The sequence below is a fragment of the Eublepharis macularius genome, chromosome 18 (genome assembly GCF_028583425.1).
Source record: "Eublepharis macularius isolate TG4126 chromosome 18, MPM_Emac_v1.0, whole genome shotgun sequence".
Taxonomy (NCBI): Eukaryota; Metazoa; Chordata; class Lepidosauria; order Squamata; family Eublepharidae; genus Eublepharis; species Eublepharis macularius.
Window position 1 is genome coordinate 11,776,378 of NC_072807.1, and position 13,187 is coordinate 11,789,564.

A 13,187-nucleotide genomic window follows, 5' to 3' on the forward strand; every position below is an offset into this window, starting at 1 on the left:
TGCTGTATTGGTCACGTCTCCCCTAAGGTTGCCGAATGGAAATGTGTGTTCCAGCCAACCCTAGTTTCAGGAAACCATCCATAATCTGGAAGGACATAAAAAAGGGAAGACTCATGTTACTTCACATATAGGCAAACAAGAACCAACCATCTTGCAATGTGTTTTACAAGCATGGTAATTTAAGAACAGATAGCAGCAATGCTGTAACGTTGCTATTCATTTAAAAAATAAAATTAAAAAAAATATGCAGCACAGCAGAAAATTTGGAAGCCTTCCGCCAGTACTGTTAACCAAAAATAAGTTCATAAGAATAGAAACATAGAGGGTGGGGGAAGGATCACATAACAAAAAGACCGGTTTTGCATCAATGGTTGTTACAATTGAAATACATTGCAAAATGAAAAAGTGAAAAGAAGGCAATGAAGAGTGCCAACTTACCTTGCCTACTTCTGTCCCCAGGCAAGTAGTTTTCCAAAAGAGGTCCATCTCACGGGTGAAGCAGACTTAGAACTATTTCCGCTATTGTTGACAGTCCCACTTCAAACCGATCCTTAGATTCATAGTACCAGTTGCAGTTGGCAAGGTAACTGGTAACACCACCCACTTTTCCACTGGGTTGGGATCCTGCATGGTGGTCGATTGTCACAGTAACCATCTTCTGGTGGATGCCACCACATCCTCAAAAGTTTGGTGGTTCATCCAGAAGTTTTATAGCCACTGTTGGTCATCCCAAATAACAAGAATGAAGTTGTCCCACCAGTTGCTGCTTCTCTGATAGACCCAGTAGCACTGGAGGAAAGGCAATCCGGCAAGAGTGAGCCATCTTTGTCTTGCTCTGCAAGACTTGCTCTTGCAAATCGAAGAAACGGGTTTGATGACTAAAAGTGGCATGGAGGCTTTCAATGTATGCTTTCTGACAGACACCTTCCTCGTATGGATACAACAGGCATCCACTGAAAACCTCAGAGACAGCAAAATGACCTGGATCAAGGCCAGCACAGCAGCTTTCGGAACCCTCATGACTCTCACTAAGCTCCAAACAGACAATTCAAACCACACCAGAACTATAACAACTGCAACAGCTGCCAAAAAAGTCTGAGTAGAACAAGCATGCAAGAAGTTCTGTTCAGGGTTCCCTCCAGACCTCCATCATCAATCATCTATTCAGAATTCAAAAAAATGGATTGGTGGGCATGGGACTGTCCAATCAGCAACTTCAGGAATGGGGAGAGGGAAGGGAATGCTTGACATACACTGCTGCAACACTACAACGCATGCATGAAAATAAAAGGTGATCGACTGCAGTCCCTGCAAAACCTGACTTCACACCGACACATTTCAACACATCAGCGGGGGGGGGGGGGGGGATGCAAAATCAGTTCAGTGTCATGCAGTGTGGAACGCAGGAAGCCCAAGGTGAACCAGTCTCGATTAGTGTGAATACTGAGAAGTGCCAGTTTAAGTTTGCTGTGCAGATAAGGCCCGAGATCGACATGCTTCTTTGGAGCTGAGTTATTGTTGTAGGTTGGCGCTGTACCACCACTAGTTCTTGAACTCTGTGGACTGCAGGTACAGCTGATGGATTTGTCAGAGCTGGGAAGAAAGATGGATGAAATCCATATGCTGCGAAGAAGGGGAAGTGTTCGGTGGACATAATGTGATGCATCGTTGGAAGCTAATTCGGCTGGTGGAAGGAACTCTGCTCAGTTGTCCTGCTGGAAACTGATGAAGCACTGTAGGTATTGCTGCAGAATAGAGTTCATCTGCTCCATTTGCTCATCCATGTGTGGGTGATCTTGCTGTTACAGGTCTCAGTTCCTCTCAACCCTGATCCCTTCCCCAAGTGGCAGCAAAGTTTTCCCACCAGAGCAGAGGACTGTGTTTCTTCAGGAGTGTGATGGGTGTAGTCAGGGTTCCTAGAGAGTACACTGGCCCTCCTGTGAGCTGGAGATATAAATCACCTTGACATTGAACTGGGAGAAGAACAGAGACCACTGAATCTGGCATTGGTTGAGTTTGCACACAGTCTGCAATTACTCCAGCTTCCAGCGGTCCGTCTGGATTTGATGGGGTGTTGAGCCCATTTACATAGTGGCACCATCTTAAAGATCACTTTAATGGCTAGTTCTTTGTCCTAAATGGTATAATTTTGTTCCATGGGACTAAGCTTCCAAGAGTGGTAGGTGCAGGTCTCTTTGGTGCTTGAGGGGAACACTGTTGCAATACTGCTCCCACTATGACATTGGAAGCGTCTGTTTCCACAAGGAATGGCAAGTTGAGCTCAGATCTGTAGAGAACAAGTGTTTCTGTTGTAGGAATGCCTGTTGGGCTTCATGGTTCCATTCAAATGGAGTTCATCCTCAAAACAGGCAAGTCAGGGCAATGCCAACATGGAAAAATTAGGGATGAATCCCTGGTAGTAATACATGAATCCCAGGAAACACTGCAACTCTTTCACATGCTGAGGAGTGCGCCAGTCCACAACCACCTTCGCCTTCTGGGGATCCATCTAGAGTCCCTGTGGGGAGATGCTGTGCCCCAAGAATTCCACCTCAGTCAAGTCAAAGGCACACTTGTCAAGCTTGGCATGAAGGTGTTACTGGCACAGTCTCTCCAAAACTGAATGGACAGAAGTGGTGTAGAGACCAGGGTTCTTGGAGTATATCAGGATGTCATCCAGATATATAATCACATACCAGTTGATCAGGTCCCAAAACGTAACTTGTGAACCAACACTTCCGACCAGAGAAGCGCTGCATAATTCAAACAGCAACATGGTATACTTGGTGACCGTACTATGTGCAGAAAGAAGTCATCCATTCATCCTCTTCCCAGATCTGCATTAAGTTGTACGCCCCCCAAAGATCCAATTTGGTAAAGCAGTTTGCCCCCTGGAGGCAGTCAAACTCTTCAGGTATGAGGGGAAGTGGGTACCTGTTGCGTATGGTGATCTTATTCAGGGTCTGATTCTCATTGCACAGATTTCTCCTTTACAAAGGAGAACTGGGGCAGCTGCTGGAGACACTGACGGTTGGGATTAATCCGCTGGCCAGATTCTTGTCCAGAAAGTCCTTAGCCCAGCCAGTTCAGATTAGGAAAGGGAGTACAGATGGCTAGCTGGAATGGGCACTGCTGGAACAAGGCTGATGACACAATCATATGGCTGGTGTGAAGGAAGTGTATCAGCTTCTTTGGAGCTGAAGATGTCTGCATAATCCAGATAAACCAGTGCCAGGTCAGGTAACTTCAGTGTCTCTAAGTCCGGTATCTGTGCAGAGGACAGCAGGGTAGTGGCTGGATGAGCACAGTGGGCTTAGTAGTACAGGGACTGGAAGACTAGCTGTTGCCGCCTCCATGAGATCATGGGATCATGTAGCGAGCACCATGGCATGCCCAACACCACTGGGAAGTGAGAGGAGGCTGCCAAGTTGAAGGAGAGTTTTTCTTGATGGGCCTGGATTCTCATAGGAGCACGGTATCCTGGGTCACAGATCCAGACTTCAATGGCTAGCCATCAGCTGTCTCCATGGTGAGGGGAATTGTTTTGGGACAACTGGAAACTGGGTGTTTGGGGGCAGACTAATACCCATGAATACCCAGGCTCTGGAGTCTACTATGGCCACAGTATGTAGGATGTAGGCAGTCAAGTCAAATGGGATCTGAATAATCAAAATGAGTGTAGATGGGGAGCAAAGAAGGTGGTGTCTTGTCCATATGTCAACACATGATACCCTGGGTCACTACAGTACAGGCAGAGGTTTGCCTGCCTTCCTTTCTCTTTGGGGGTCAACTTGGGCCAGGCCCCTCCCAAACTCTTTTATGGGAAAAGGGTCTGAGGACAGTACCAAGGTTGCACAGGGTAGATCTCTTGGCCTGACAGTGGGTCCTGTCTTGTATGTTGAGGACCTCCAAGTGGTCCACCAATTCTCAAGCCAGCACAGTTGGCCACGGCCAACCCACCCAATTCACCCAGTACTTCCTCAGACAGCTTCTCTTAGAACCGGTCAGCCAATGCTGCATTGTTACAGGAGAGATCCCGGGCCGGGAGATAGAATTCCATCATGTACTCCAAGACTGATCCATCCCCTGCTGGATCTTCTGGTTATCCATGTCAGCCTTCTGGGGGTCAGCAAACATGGTCTGCAAGTGGGCCATGTACGGCAGGAAATCCCCCAGGAGCAGACAGTTTTTGAGCAACAAAAACCGTGGCCCATTTTACTGCTGTTCCTTTAAGGAAACATTACAAAGCAGACTTTGGTGTGATCAGAGGAAATCATCTTGTCGCAGTTCCATATACAGTTTGCACTGTGCCAGGAAGGATAGAAATGGGCTGGGATGACCCTTGAACTTCTCAGATATTCTTTCTGAGCATTTCCTTTGGCGGGTGGAGGGAGCTATGTGTAGAGTTGGCTGCCATTCAAGCTGTTCTTATAGGACTGCCAATTACGACTCAAAAGACTCATTTGATCCCTTAGTGCCTCATTACTGCCAGGTTCTCCATATGTGGGGCTGGATCAACTGTCCAGCACTGTGCAGGCAGGCCAGGCCTAAGCTCCTCTGAAGTAAGGCCTCAGGCTTGGCAGGCTAGACTTGGAACATAGGTTGAAATTTGCAGCTGAAGGCAGGGAGCTGGGGCTAGAGCACAGAGCTTGCAAATAAAGAACTGGTCGATCCAGCAGGCAGCGTTCTCAGTCCAGGCTGGGATTTTTTTTTGGCACTTTGCCTTCTTTGCAGTATCTCAGCCCAGGCCTTCCACCAATGCCACTCTTGCAGAGTGGGAGTAGGTCCTGAAGGGCTATAAGCCCAGGTTTGCCCGAGTTGTTCTCTCAGAGGCAGGTGGCAAAGTCTCCTTGGCAGGCTCCAGCAGGGTGGCCTCGGGCACTGCTAGAGCACGGTTGGCAGGCACCTCTGCAGCATCCAGCCCTCCTTGATCTCTGGCCCTCCTGATTTCCTGTGCCTTGGCTCCTTAGGCTCTTCTTGAGACGGAGTCACTGGGCCAGACGGAGGTGGTCATGACAGTCCCAATCACTCTGGGACCCAGTTAAACTGGATGGCCTTTGGGTAGAAAATGTCTGAGAGATGACATACCTAAAAGGCTGAGATACGGTCTTCTACCCAGAGCCAAAGTTAGACAGCCTCTTGTGGACAAGCATGGAACAACTTGCCCCATGGGGAAGTACATGAACACGGCCAAGGTTACAATCCTGCCTGTCTTCCTCAGAACAATAATCTGGTGAGCTGGTGCAGGGGATGCTGCCCTGAACAAGGAACCTTTCAGGTTGAAAAGAGTGCAGGCAAGCTCCAGCTACGATACCCCACGAAATGATCATGGTGTTTTCAAGCCTGATACAACAGAGCCATCTGGTATGTTGTATAGTAGCGGAAAAGTGATAGTACCATCTTCTAGAAAACCAAACTTATGTTCTACTAACAGGAAGATCCTGGAGAGAAGAAAGCAATCCTGGGGTGGATGGAGTGGGGGCTAGGTTATTCCTTTGACGACTTGAGTTAATCCACAGAATCTGAAATTGTGGAAGCGTTTCCAGGAATATCTGGAAGACTTGCTCTCCCTGACCTGATGAGAGGGGCTTACAAATAAGCACGGATGCTCCTTTAACCTGAGGAGGGCTGTAACCTTCAGCTTAGTAAAGACCCATGGTGGAGAAACTCCTGGATGGTGGGTGAAAATACACCATCCTTGCTATTGAAAAAACCACACGGTACCCTGCAAACAGACCCTGTTATGGAGTGTAGGAATGCCCTGCAAATAAATGCGGTCTCCTCATGTGCCAGAATGGGGAATCTTGCTATAAAAATTGCTTGGAAAAGTCTTCACCTCTGTGCATTATGAAGGAGATACTAAAAACTCTGGCAGCCTGAATCTGAATACTGAGATGTCATCCTTGTTTGTAGCCCTGGGAGATGGAAAGACTCTTGTCTGTGCAAGTGTTGTGTGTGTGTGTTGTACTTACCTAAGTGGACTGGAACCGTACCTGAATGGAACATTTCCGATCCAGATGGGAAGGAAAAAACAGAGATGCACTTCCCTATACTTGTTCAACAAGTATCTTCTGGTTAGGCACACATCGGGAGGACACAGTCACAGACCAGCTGCAGAGAGAGATTTTAGTAGCTTTAAAGATCTGTAAAGGGGTACTCCTCATCCTGAGCTGCCATAATTCACAAGGTCATGATAGTAATAAAGAAAAGACTCACAATGGGCTGTAAGATCCCGTGTGCCTGCACAGAAGATACTTAACAGTTACTGGTAATTGCATCCCTGTTTTCCTCACCGTATCTCTGCAGTCCCATTTTAGGAGTATAGCAAGCTGAGTCCATTTGCTGAACAAAGAATGTAGAACTGCTGTTCCAACTGCTGCTTGTGTCAACAGAATACTGCTTTGCGAACATATCAGCTGATGACCACGTTCAAGTCAGGGCCAGAAAGGTGTAACAAGGGAGCATTGTAGTAACAGATTCTGCAGAGTAGGTTGGAGATTAGAGGAGATGGAGGGAAGGCATAAAATTGGCCTGCATTCCATGGGATCTGAAAAGCATCTCCCAGAGTATCAGGGTCTGCGCCTGCTCTGGAGCAGAACCAGTTGGCTTTGGTGTTGTGGTCTGTGGCATTGAAGGGAAATCTCACTGTTGGAAAACTGGGCAAATGTACTTCTGGTGGAGGGCCCTTTAGTGATGTATGAGGAACACCCTGCTGAAAGGGTCTGCCTTGAAAATTTTCAATACCTGCTATGTGAACGGCTGGGAGAGAAACATTGTTGCCCACAGCCTAATTCCATAATGTCATTGCTTCTATCAGAGATGCAGCTCCCCCTTGCTTGTTCAGACAGTAAAGGATGGTATTCTTGTCTGTCAGTACCTGAACCATCTTGTTGCCTACTAGAAGGGAGTAACAGATCACTAAGCTCTAGGACACTGATGTGCAAACATAACCTCTGTGGTAGACCAAGCGCCCTTTCCTGATATAACCCCACAAACCCCCACACACAAAGGCTCCCTCCTTTGAGGGAGAAATCCGTAGTTATGGATATTTCAGGATGCTGTATTCCGAGAAAGAGCCCTTAACCAGGTTCAACCATGTGGCCCACCACCATTAATGACCTAGTGATGAATCACGGGATGGACAATTTGAGTTCTTGATGATGTACATTAGGGTTGTATCGGCATACAAACCAATTTTAAAGGGGGCGCATAGGCAGTCATGCAAAGTGCACTACAACTGTGGGCGAGGCCGTAAGATCCAGCAATTTCTGGATCATCAGTAGCGACTGAAAATGTTGAGACTGAAAAAGGGAGGCCAAAGTGCATAGATTGCACACTGTGTCATCTGGAAGGAAAGCCTAGTCTGGCACCAATGAATTGTACAGACTAAGTGGGTATAAGATGAGAGTTCTTCCAACTGATCAATAACCCTAGTCAAGACATGGTACAGATGGTGAGGTTAAGGTGACTTAAAAGCAGGTCATGTGACTGGGCCACAAGGAGCCAGTTATCTAAATGGGTAGATGGAGCAGCTCCGAGACCTAAGGGAAGCCACAACTACTACCATACATTTAGTTAATACTTTTGGTGCAGACACTCATCCAAAGGATGTATTGGTAACAGGTTTCTCCACACTGGAAATGCAGATACTTATACTTCAGGTGAATAGAAATGTGGAAATAAGTGTCATTTAAGTCTATAACAGCGAACCATGATCCACACTCCAATAATTGCACAACTTTCAACAGGGTTAATATACAGAACTTCTCAACTTTAATAAATCTACTAAGTTATTGCAGACAGCTTTGTAGATCCTGTGAATAGATGGTCTCCTAGATGCTAGGGATCACTCTTAAAACATTTTCTAGGTAGCCATGTCATTAGCAGTTTCCTTTCACAATTGCCATGCAGAGAGGTAAAGCCAACCTGCATTGAGGTGCACCAGGGGGTCCTGTGAGAGAATGTTGTAGGCCACTAGGATGATCCAATGCAGCTGATGTGCCACTGCTACCAGATCAAATAACTAGGGTACCCTAGGCCAGTGGGACGCAATGAATTCAACATGCTGTCTCTTTCCATATCCTGCTGATATGGCTATGAGTCCTGGCTATGAGTAGGGTAGGAGGGAAGGAACAGAGCCAAGAGGCTGAGAGAGTGTCTGCCCCCTCCACCCCTTCCCAACAGGAACCTGTCACCAGAAATCTTGGTACCTTGTTGTTGACAGGTAACACAACAAAGAGGTCTAGGTAAGGAATGCCCATCTTTCTGGTTATGTCTCTGAAGATCCTGGGATTCAGCACCCATCCTGCTGGGTTCCAAAGCTGTTCTGGCTGAACCAGTATGCCTTCAGGTTGTAGATGTCTTGGACTGAGGGGGGACCAATGGGATTCTGACCACTGGAACAGAAGAGCTGCTTCCTTCTAGAATGAGTGAGATCTTGTGCCTTTGCCATCTATGCTCTATTGCCTTTTGGATGGAGAGAAGTGCAAGATGTGTTGCTCTTAGCTGTAAGCCAATAGATGCTGTGCCCTTTTTTTGAGTTGCTCCACTTCCCTTGGGCAATGAGGTCCTGGCAATGTGCTGCCCAGTCAAAGAGGCTTGCATCCATGGCTACTTCCATTCTGAATAATTCAGGGAAGGGAATGCCCCTCCTCAGATGGGGGTCCTGGAACCCCCATCAGGAGTGCTGTATAGTGGGTGGAACAGAGATGTCCTTGTGATGGTGTTGAAGGATGGTTTGGCATTGTTTCTGCTGGGCTTCGTTGGTTCTGTTTACATTGGGAAGCTTGGCCTGTGTGGTGGTTCTTGTTGTTGTTTGGCTTAGGCTAAAAACCAGAGAGCTTTGGAATTTTCTGCTGGTGCCAACCTTGATGCTGTGTGATTTCCAGCTTGCTCCTTGGCTTCCAGCGTCGTTTTCTGCTGCAACCTTTGGCTAAAACACCGGAAAGTACTTCATCTCCTGAAGAACAATCTCTCTATTGTCCCTTTTGAGGGAGACCTAGCATGTCAGGCCAAGGTTCCCTTTGTGCTTCCAGAGGGTCCTTTCAGCATTGAGACGCCAGATATTCCAGCTTATGCTCCAAACCACTGCTCAACTTCTGGAGACAGGTGACCGCAGCACTGGAAGCCAAGGAGTGAGCTGAAAATTGCAAAGAGTCAAGGGTGGCATCAATGGAAAAATCCAGAGCTCTCTGATTTTTAACAGGTTTTCTCAGTGCCTGTCTGGATCAACATTTGGGTCTTGTACTTGTTCTGCCCAGAAAATGGAAAAAATGACAAGGCGACCTGTTGCTCTGATGGTGAGAATGGAGACCTTGTGTGTCTTCTTCAGGAAAGCTTGTTCTTCCTGTTTCTTTGGTGTCTTAAGGGTGTCATCCCCATCCGCGCAGACAACTGCTCAAAGACCAAGCTAGTCATAAAAAGGAGTACCTTCAGGGCTTTCAGTGGCAGGGAGCAATATATACATTCATTTAACCACAGATTGGGCCCACTTATTTCTGAGGGCACTAAAGGAAATTGGGAAGGGCACAATAGCAGGAGTGGGTGCCGGCTGGTGAAAGGAACTAGTCTCTCCTGCTGGAAGTGTCCTGAGGAACCTCAGGGCAGTTCGCCAAGTGAATCTCAGGCCAGGGGAAACTTTCCCTAGGAGGCACAGGAAATCCTCTCAGAGGAACAGCCTTATTGAAGATGGGCCTGATAACGTAGTTTCTTCTCCTGACCACTCTCATTTTTCCTTACCTGAAGCAATGGAATCAGAATCAGTGTTGGAATATGATGACTCTGAATGGCCAGAAGGAGCAGAGTGCGCTGGCCTAGGAAGTAAGGGTAAGAAAAGCCCACAGAAGGGCTGCAACTGCTGTCTCTCTTGGTAGCCCTGGGAGCTGGACGAGAAAAGTGGGGTTCCTCAGAGGAACGGTGCTAGCATCTGCAGGACCCCTTTCTTCATCTTCTTCTGGGGAGCCGGAGGCGCTCCCTCCTTTTATGACATCTTTTATTTATGCCTTTTTTCTTTCTTTTCAGCCAGTTTCCCAACCTTCAGGAGACTAATCAAAGGGAAAGGAGGGACCAGCAGGTACATTGCTTTGCAGTTAGAAATTTTAGGCGCTTTAAAATGAACAAAAGTTGGTGTTATTTATCTAATATCTTAGGTTCAAAATACAGGAATTCCCCCCCCCCCAAAATTGGGCTTTGATTATAAAGGAAATAAGCATTTTTTACGAAGTTGTCATACAGGCGTAACCCTTTAATTACTCACCAGTCTGCAGGAAATCCATGCTTATCCAGCCTTCTCAGGTCTTCCTTTTATAACTTTTTGCCTCAACATTAATTTCTGGTAACCAAGTAAAGATTTGCCTAGTTTCAATCCAGCAAGCATATTGACCCTCTAAAGGATCTTCCCGACCCTTTATTCCTGAGAAAAGATCCCTGTGTTACTCCAGAGTGCTTGAGGCTGCCATGTCAAGAGAAAGCCGAGGTGGAAGAAATTGGTATTGGCAATAATGCTGTTGCTGGCCTACAGGAACATATAAACAAGTCAATATGCAACCTTTGTAGCAGCTATGGCTTCCCTTACTATGGCATGCAAAACCATTGCCCAAAGAAAATCTCAACCCTGATTGAAGGCTCTGGTGAACTCAAAAGCTTTCACAACAGTTTGTGCCAATTTGGTTGGTCTCTAATGAAAGATATTACATGGATCTTGGTCTTGTTTTTTTTTGCTTTCCCCCACAAGACAGTCTCTACTATTGATTGTAGAAGTTCCATGCAGACGACATATCCATGGTTTTGTGTTTCTCTTTTAGCAAAATATGTTCAAATATTTCAAGTTTCAGCAGGCTTTCCCATCTGCTTTGGCGCAACCAAGACAATTACAACATGGAACTATCCAGTAAGAACACAGCTTGTCCAAACAAATGTATTTCAACATCTACTCATGTCTAAAGATTTTTGAACTTCACAGCAACGGACAGTACGCATTACTATAGTCTACAGTTCCTATCCAACAGATCTCTCTGAACCATTTCCTTACACCACAGTCCTATTGCCTGTGTAAAAAAGCCCTCCTGAAAAATTCAGTTTTGCATAGGTTATGGAAAGCCAAGGGGGGTGGAAGCTTTCCTGATCTCTTCAGGTAAGTTATTAATTAAAGAATTTTTAGGCCCCATTTCATAAAATCTTATACTGAGCACACAATCAAGCACCAGCACACAAAACCATGTAAACAAGCCAAGTCGGGCCTTGCTCCAGTGTTAAATTCCAACCTGTGATATCCTGCTTGTTAGTAGGTGAGGCAGGTCACTGAGCAAAGAATAAACATTTTTCTTGCGTTGTGTTATTCTAATTAGATGAGTAAAACTTCAGCTTTGATTACATTCTTTCCTCTAGAAAATATCAGGTGTACAGCTCCAGCTTCTCAAATGTGTGTATAATTTATTTGTCACTTAAGCTTGTCAGATACCATGTTCTCTGGGAAAATGTGTCATTCTACATCATTTTTGACAGGTGTATGCATCATTATATCAGTTTTATCCTAACCTCTCTTTTATTCTGTAAAAAATAGCAACTTTCCTGTAAACAAACAGCATTAAGGATATTTAAGGCCCTCAAAAGTTACTGGCCCTTTACACGTCTCCCTGAAATGGAGAATGTGTCTGGGCTTATTCTGATAAACCCATTTTTCTTCTATAATCACTGTGGTGTCTTGGAATAAATGTGGGCAAGTGGTAGTAGAGGAACTTATGATTTGCAGCAGAGTACTATTACAAAAATTCCTCTATCACTATTCCAGAAGGTGGCGGCAACCACAGAGAATGCACATATAGAGGCAGTTGTTGATTTTTGCCCATGTGCAGGGTGGCACCCAGAGAAGACTCTGTTCAGATGAAACTATTGTGGCAGGACACAGGAAGAGGAATGGTCCTGTAGATGTGAAGGGCCAAGGCCATGAAGGGCTTTGTATGTGATAGCCAAAACATTGAATTGAGCCTGGTAACTGAATTGGAATAACTGTGGAATGGGAGTAATACACATGCCCCATCTTCCTCCTGATAATAATCAAGCTGCAGTGTTTTGCACCAACTGGAGTCTTTGAGTTAACTTGGGGGGGAAACCTATTTAGAGCATATTGCAGTAGTGTGATCTTGTTGTTACCATGACATGGATCCAGGCATGGCCGTCAAAGCACAGGGCCAACTTCTGTGCTAAACTGAGTTTGGAGAAGGCATTTTTGTAGTTGCATTAACTTACTTCTTTAGCAGCAGTGCTGGATCCTGTACAACTTCTAGGTTCTAAACCAAATCAGCAAGGCTAAACTGAAGCACATTGAAAGTGGGGGGTGCAAAGTCCTTCAGTATCTCCACCTTCCCAACCAGCATCACTTCAGTCATGTCTGGGTTCAATTTCAATTTGGTCACTTTTAACTATTTTTATCCACAGTTGTCAAGGAGCCGCTTAAGGCCAATACTGCATCACTAGGGGATTTGGATAGTGAGATATACAGCACAGTGTCATCTGCATATTGATGACATCTAATTCCAAAACCACAAATGAATTCGCCTGAAGGCTTTATGTAAAAGTTGAACAACATGGGGTGTATAAAGTTGCGCTCTGTGGAATTGGTCTCCAACAACCCTTTTGAGTTTGTTCTATGATGATTTAAACTAGTCCAAGGCACATTCTGATATTTGAGCCTCCAAATGCCTTAACAGGATAACATGATCTGCTGTAGCAAAGGCTGCAGATAGATTCAGGAGCAACAAATCAGCATGGCCTTTGTCTACATTCAGGTCATGAACTTCAGCCATCAGAGCTGTCTCTGGCCCACCAGACCACCAGTTATCCAAGACCCAGAGTTGGTCTGCCACTGCTCTTTCAGTCACTTTTGTCTAGAAAGGTTAGAGACTGGGCATTAATTGGCCACATCATTTTTGCCTTGGAATGGTTTTTAAAGTAGCAGATAGATAACTGCTTCTTGAGTGGCAGAGGGAAGGCACCTTGAATTAGCGACTAATTTATGATAGACATCAAGGGCTCATTTATGTGGTCTTTATATTTTAGCAGCGAAGATGGGCAACGATTTAGTGCACATGTATAGACCTTCATGGATGCCAGGATCCTGTCAATATCCATCACCGTAACTGGGCCTAGAAGCAGAAGAGACGCATTAAAATCTTCTTCTGCCTTGCCTG